Below are 7,026 nucleotides of genomic sequence, written 5' to 3'. Positions count from 1 at the left end.
ACATGGCGATCGGTGATCCAGGCAGCGGTTGGTAGACTCCAAATAGACGGATAGAGCTTTGCCAAGCTGCATCACCAGAAAGCTACTTTTTGTATACATTTGTCTGTACAGTGTTCACCATTTTTTTAGCTTCCTCTTGGATGTATGCTGCTTATGGTGTAGCACCTGTTTGCTACCTTTTTAGAAAGTCCCGACCTCACCTGTGTGCCATTATTGGCAGGGGACTACACACCCACTGCCCAAAGTTTGCTGCCCAGAAATATCCCAACCACGGCAAAATGAGAACAAAATAAGGAAATACTTCCTCTTCTTCTTGTACTTCTTCCTCCTCATTTGTTTTCCCTCACTTTCCCCCTTCTTCCTGTTCTTCCTTCTTTTCTTCTTCTTCCTCCTCTTTCTTCCTCTTCTTCTTCCTCCCTTTTCTTCCTGTTCTTCCTTCTCTTCTTCTTCTTTAAAGGAATTGTCGATTACTTTTTGTAAACAAACATTCCTCTGCACTGTGTCCATGATTTTTTGTTATTTTGTAGCTTCCTCTTGAATGTGTGCTGCCTATGGTCTAGCACCTGGTTACTATCATTTTATAAAGTTTAACCTCACGTGTGCGCCATGATTGGCAGAGGGCTACACACCCACTGCCCAGACAGGCCCGGACCACAGCAAAATAAGACCAAAATAAGGAAATACAGGGAAAGGGCAGAGTCTCTCCAGATAAATACACTGCCACACACTTCTAGAGAGTCATGAGTGATGACTGATTGGAATTACATTTGTACAAGTCTATACATTGTTTTTAAAGAAAATTCTGCATAGTTTACTTTTAACAAATGAGAAAATGAAAGAAGAAAAGAAAATAAAGAAAATTGCACAGTTGGGGACCTTTGATACATGCAACACAGTTACGTCCACGGATTTGATCTATATTTTAAATATGTCAATCAAAGAATTTCTGACCAATACCCAAACCTGTGTGTGTGTGCATGTGTGTGTATGTGTGTGTGATTTCTGAGCAGGTAAGAGGCTGCATACTGAACTGTTCTGTGGAGTTGGAACACAGAGTGGTTGGAAAGAACAGACATTTTCCATTGGATGGAATACTTGGACACTGGTTTTATAGTTGTTGTTCTCTCTCATTACTTGATTAATATTGAAGTCTAGCAGGACAAAAAAGACCCTGAAGAAAAAAAAGCGGCATTACTGCTGACCTCAGCAGATTTATATTTTAGCCTAATGAATAAATATGTTTCGAAGTAGGCCAAGCAGGTATTAAACATCTTATGCCAGATCATGAATTTTACTGCACTTTCAATGTTTGATTAAGTGTAACTCAATAGGTATGCCTCTTTATACTAACTGGTGCTGTATTTCAATTCTCCCTCCTTCCAAACACAAAATTTTGAATAAATGATCTCACCAGAAAAGTGCTTTTTCTTTTTCTTTTTCTTTTTCTTTTTTTAAAAAGACCTTTGTATTATAGTGCAACAATAAAATATACCTCCCCATTTTTATACTTTTTCCCCCTCCTTTCTCTTTGCCTTTCAGGATGTTCCTTTTGTCTCTTCCCTTCTTTTTGTCTCTTCCCTTTGTCTTTGTTTGTTTGTTGTCTTTGTCCTTGCAGGAAGTCCTTTTCTCTGAATGAATATAAAAATGATCTCTTCCGATATTAGGAAATGATTTGAAGCTATGTGCAAGCCAGAATAAATCAACAGACACCGCGTATGGACTTGTGATCAGAGGGCCCTGGTGAGACACTACAGAAAAGGAAGATACCAGAGGCCATAGAGAGCAATGCAAGACTTATGTTATATTTGTGTGTGTAATGTGTGTGTGTGTGCCCATGCCTTTAGAGTAGTTTTCTTCGTCAATATGTACCTGCTATCTGCTATTGCAAAAAAATTAAACAAACATATCATAACTTTGATTTAGAATGTTTTTCAGTTCAGCTTCAAAAACAGGGGATGTTCTCCAATGCCACAATAATGCAAATTTCTGCTCCTCTAGCTCTAGGGCATAAGGAGGTTGATGCCAATTTGACTGTCCTACACAGTGGTCCAGAGCTAGACAGCTCAACAGATACCAGACCAATTGCCATTGCCAAATTTGCAGTGCAGATGTTGATTGCCACTAAAGGATGTTTGCAAATGACTGACCCGTAGATCCTTCCTCTAGTGTCACCGAACTACAGTATTTCCACTTATACACTAGAAATCTAAAAAAAAATCAAGGCACAGATATTCTTTAAATACATCCATGCATCCTAGAGCATGAACTCTTTCAATTTTGGACACATGATGCCCAAATCTTCATAATCTTCTGAGCACATTAATGCCCCATGCAGATACACAAGGAACTAGCAACTAGAACTAGTTACTGGTGACGCTCCAAAAAGAAGCTATTTTACCTCACAACAAGCATTTCTAACAGTTTACTGGTGCCTTACCTCCTGTTTTGGCCCGGAGCGGGTTCAGACAAATATCTGCCCCTCACATGACACATGGTGCCCACCTCTAAAAATATTTTGGAACCTCTTGTTCTTCTTTCCTCTTCTTCCTCATTTCTTCTTTGTCTTCTTCTTTTACTTCTTCGTCATCTTTGTCTTCTTTTTCTTCTTCTTCTTTGTCTTCCCTCTCATTCTTCTTGTCTTGTTCTTGTTCTTCCTCCTCCTCTTTCTTCTTCTCCTTCTTCCTCATGTTTCTTTCTCTTCTTCCTCCTTCTCCTTTTCTTCATTTTTCTTCATCCTCTTCTTCCTCCTCCTTTTCCTTCTAGTGAAAAAAAAAGAAGTGTACAACAATACAAAATAAAAAACAATACATACAAAGAACAATGAGGCAATAAACAATATATGTGATACACTCAAAAGCTGCAACCACTTTTGTGTAAAATTATTATTTACATATAATTATTGTAATTATTTGGGAGCACTTTATTTTTTTGTTATTATTATTTTTAATAAGAACATAATATTACAGTGTTGCGGGTTTAGACCCAAAGTAATTAATTTCACAGGCACTGTGAGATGGGGGTTTCGGGGAGCGGGGAGGCGGAACCAAAAAAAAGCTTGAGTGGCGTTGTGGCCAGTTTCCTAGGGTGGGCACCTCCGTTCTCCCACCAGAGGATATTCAGGAAGAAAGCAGATGGTTCGGCTCTTCGTTGTTCTCGATAACTTTCATCTGTGTTTGCAGGAGGTTTGACATCCCTAGTGAGTGGTGATGATGTTCAGGGTTAGTAACACTATGTGTCACAGGGCAGAGGTGATTTTATCGTGATTATTTGTAGCGCGTGCAGATGAGAGGCAGACGCCACGTGGATGGCGAGAATAGCAACAGAAACGGCAGGCAACAGCAAGGGAAATCCAGAGTGTTACAAGATGACATATACGCAACGGCCGAGCAAGAAGCTCTACCTCCAGAGTAAGGTGGATGATTCCCAGCATTTGGTGGTGGAGAGAAGGAGCCAGCACAGCCTAGGAGACACAGGACCGCCACTGTCGAGCCACACGTAGCAACAGGCTGCACACTGCCTGTTCTTGTCCTGTTTGTTGGTAGACTCAAACTGGATTATGATGTTGGATGTGTATAGAACAGATTGGATTATTCCTGTGTACTGGATCAGCAGTTGAGGCAGTTCTTCTTCCTGTGTTGATGCAGGAAGTCCCTCTTCTGTTGTGCCTTTATGATGATTGAGGCTATGTTTGAAGTGCACCTTAGGTCCTGGGAAATAGTTGATCTCAGAAACATGAAGATTTCCACACTGGAAACAATGCTGTTGAGGACTGCAATAGGAGGCAGTGTAGAGGGCTTCTCCTGAAGGACCAGAGGACCAGCTGTTAGACATCCCATCTGTATGCAGACCGTCTCGTGTCTCCTGAGGTGCAGTCGTTGCTTTTGAGGGAGAAGAGCAGGGGGGAGAGCACACACCCCTGGTGAGATCAAGTGCTGATGGTCCAGGTGCTGGATGTGATTTTCCCCACCCTCACCTGTTGCTTCCTATCTGTCAGTTTGTTATCCACTGACAGCTGGAGGCTGGTGCAGTGAGTTGGGTGAGTTCTGAGTGGAAGATTTCTTGGATGATGGCGTTGAACGACGATCAGTATTCTACAAACACAATCCTTGCATATGTCCCTGGGTGGCCATGGTGCTGCACAATGTAGTTCAGTCCCATGTTGACTGCATCCTCCACTGGCCTGTTTGCCTGGTAGGCAAATAGCAGGCGGGCTGTGATTTCTTTCAGCTGAGCCAGTCTCTCAAAGGATTTAATGACCACAGACTTCAGGGCAACAGGCCTGTGGTCATTTAATCCTGAGATGGAGTGGTGTTATGGAGCATTTGAAGCATGAAGAAACTTCACACAGTTCCAGACATTGTTGAAAATCTGTGTGAAGATGGATGCCAGACAGTAGGGGTACACACCATCTGGGCCTGACTCCTTCCTGATCTTCTGTCTCTTGAAGAGGTGATACACATCCTTTTCACAGATCATGAGTGCTGGTGGGGGGTCAATGGGGAGGCATGAGAGTGGTGCAGGGGGTGTGAATGGTCGTTTGATGTCTGAGCCAGGGTGGGTGATGCGTGTTGATGTGGGCCTATCAAACAAATGTATTTAGGTTATCAGCCATTTCATGGTTCTCAGCTGTGTGGGCAATGGTCTCCTGTAGTTGGTACTGTCCTGCATATGTAAATATGCAAGGTCCATTGATATATGCTGCTACACCGGCCTGCATACCATGTGCCCACATGTACTATGTAGACAGAATAGGCAAAATCAATATAAATGCTACATTTAAGGAATTGTTGGTTTTCATATTACCATGTTGACTAATTAATTAAATATAAATCAACAACAAAATGTTACATATAAATCAACAACAAAATCAATTCCACAAGAAGTGTTCACATGATTTTATCTTTATGTTTTTTGCATTCATTTTAATCCTGACAGCGGAGGTGACTTGAGAGTGGAGCCTTTACTGGAAGTGACTTCACAGAAGAGCCCTGCAGGCAGACTGTCTTGAAACTACTCAGCTTTAGCCGGTGCATCTTCTTATTTTTCATGTTTCAGGAAACACACATGATGTAGCAGAGAAAATAACTTGAAGATAATCTGGATTGCAACTGATTTGAACTGACTGAACTGAATTGTCATTAGATTGTGAACTTGGCCAAGAGCCTGTACAGGTTAGGTCGCGAAACTATTAGGCAACTTCATGTTTGTTTCACCATGGAGGGGAAGGAGACAGATGAAGACAGCCACATTATTTGAGAAGGAGGTATGTGGGAGAGGTAAAGGTGGAAATGAATGGGAGGGGGTAGTGAAGAGAGGAAGGCATCTGGTGGAAGGTGGGTGGAAAATAAAGGTGGACGGAAGAAAAGAACAAAGTTAAGGGTGGCCTGGGAATAACAGAGAGTGAGTATGGTAAATGGTAAATGGTAAATGGACTGTATAGCACTTTTCTAGTCTGGCAACCATTCAAAGTACACACATTTGTATGGTGGGTGCCTGCTCATTATGAGCATTATCCATTCACCCACACTCACACACCAATGACACAGAGGTTCAGTATCTTGCACAAGGATACTTCGACATAGTCCAGAGCTATCTCTAAGGCTGAGCCCAGCCACCCTGCGGAGGAAACTCATTTTGGCTGCCTGTATTCACGATCTCGTTCCTTCCGTCCTTACCCAAAGTTCATGACCATAGGTGAGGGCCGGAACATAGATCGAATGAGTAAATTGAGAGCTTTGCCTTCTGGCTTAGCTCCCTCTTCATCACAATGGACTGTTTGAGTGTCTGCATCACTGCAGCCCCCCTCCCCCCACCCGTTGTTTGTGCATAAGCGCAAAAATTAGTCAGGACCTGTTCCCCAACCCGAAGACGAAGAGAAGCAACCCTTTCGTCTACTGGGGTAAACCCCAACATACAGGCAGAGAGTCTTGGGCTATCAGAAAGCCTGCCCCTGCCCTCCACCTCTCACCACGAGCAACTCCAGCATGAGAGAGAGTCCAACCCCTCTCAAGGACGTGGGTTTAGTTAATTTAAGTGGTTGGGGGGCAGACACGGTATGGGTGCGTAACAGGTAAATGGAAGCACAGAGAAGGGTGTAGGACTTCAGCTCTGCATCCTTGTCTCAACTCACTAATAAACTCAACCAGATTTCTAGAGATGAGAGCTGCTCCTCCTGCAGTGGGATGCATGCTGTCTCTCCTCATTTGACCAAGTTTTCCCCTGGAAGTCTGCCTATTATCTAGGAAGCCCACATAGTTTGCTGGACACCACCTCAACAGCCAGCAGTGGAATGATAACATGCAGCTAAACATGCCTGACATTGTCTTTGCATATGTACACACTCACTCAACATTAATTTTGGTGATTTATGATTGGTGTAATTGGGTGTCATTACCACTGATGTGAATAACAGTCTTACTGTATTTACATTTATCTTTAGCAAGCAGTTTCAAATTTGATTCAGTGTCACCCACTCTGGCCCCAGTAATGCATTTGACTGTGATTGTTGCTAACTTTATGTTTCTCACAGTAGAGCTGCCAATAAATTGATTTCTTAGAGGGTGTGTTGCTGAGTGGGGAGAACCTGTTAGAAACATGAAGTGGTTGGTGGTGAATCATGTGCTTCACTTCATGACTTTGCCTCCTTTGAACAGTCACCCAGCCTGCCTGGTTTCCCAGCTGCTCCGGAGGTGCCAAGGGACTGTTGGTAGGAGCTATACTTGGTTGGTTAGCACTGGCTACGGGGGTCTGGCTAACTACAACTAACAATTGTGTTTTCATGGTGCTGAACCACCAATCCACTGAGCCTCGCCTCCAACACAGCAAATAAGCATTTATTACCTGTTATGATCTGCGGCTAGCTTTTGGACTCAAAAGCAGACTCAGATGGAGAGTGAAAAGTAGATAGAGATTGAGATAGTAAAGAGAGATTCCAGATGCACAATTGAATGGTTATGTGAAAGTTTCTGTGAGCAGCCAGTGAGGTACAGGGTCCAGAGGTGGAGAATGCATCCAATGTCGATCCAT

The 7,026-nt window shown here is 42.9% G+C and overlaps 1 pseudogene; it reads right to left on the bottom strand.

Moving 5' to 3' along the window:
* Nucleotides 1–4,083: 4,083 nt before the first annotated feature.
* LOC143336732 (uncharacterized) lies at nt 4,084–6,780 on the bottom strand (annotated as a pseudogene).
* Nucleotides 6,781–7,026: the final 246 nt, after the last annotated feature.

This window comes from Chaetodon auriga, chromosome 18 (assembly GCF_051107435.1).
Source record: "Chaetodon auriga isolate fChaAug3 chromosome 18, fChaAug3.hap1, whole genome shotgun sequence".
Classification (NCBI taxonomy): domain Eukaryota; kingdom Metazoa; phylum Chordata; class Actinopteri; order Chaetodontiformes; family Chaetodontidae; genus Chaetodon; species Chaetodon auriga.
The sequence above is the reverse complement of the archived record's forward strand: the minus strand, read 5'-3'. Positions and strand labels throughout refer to the sequence as shown.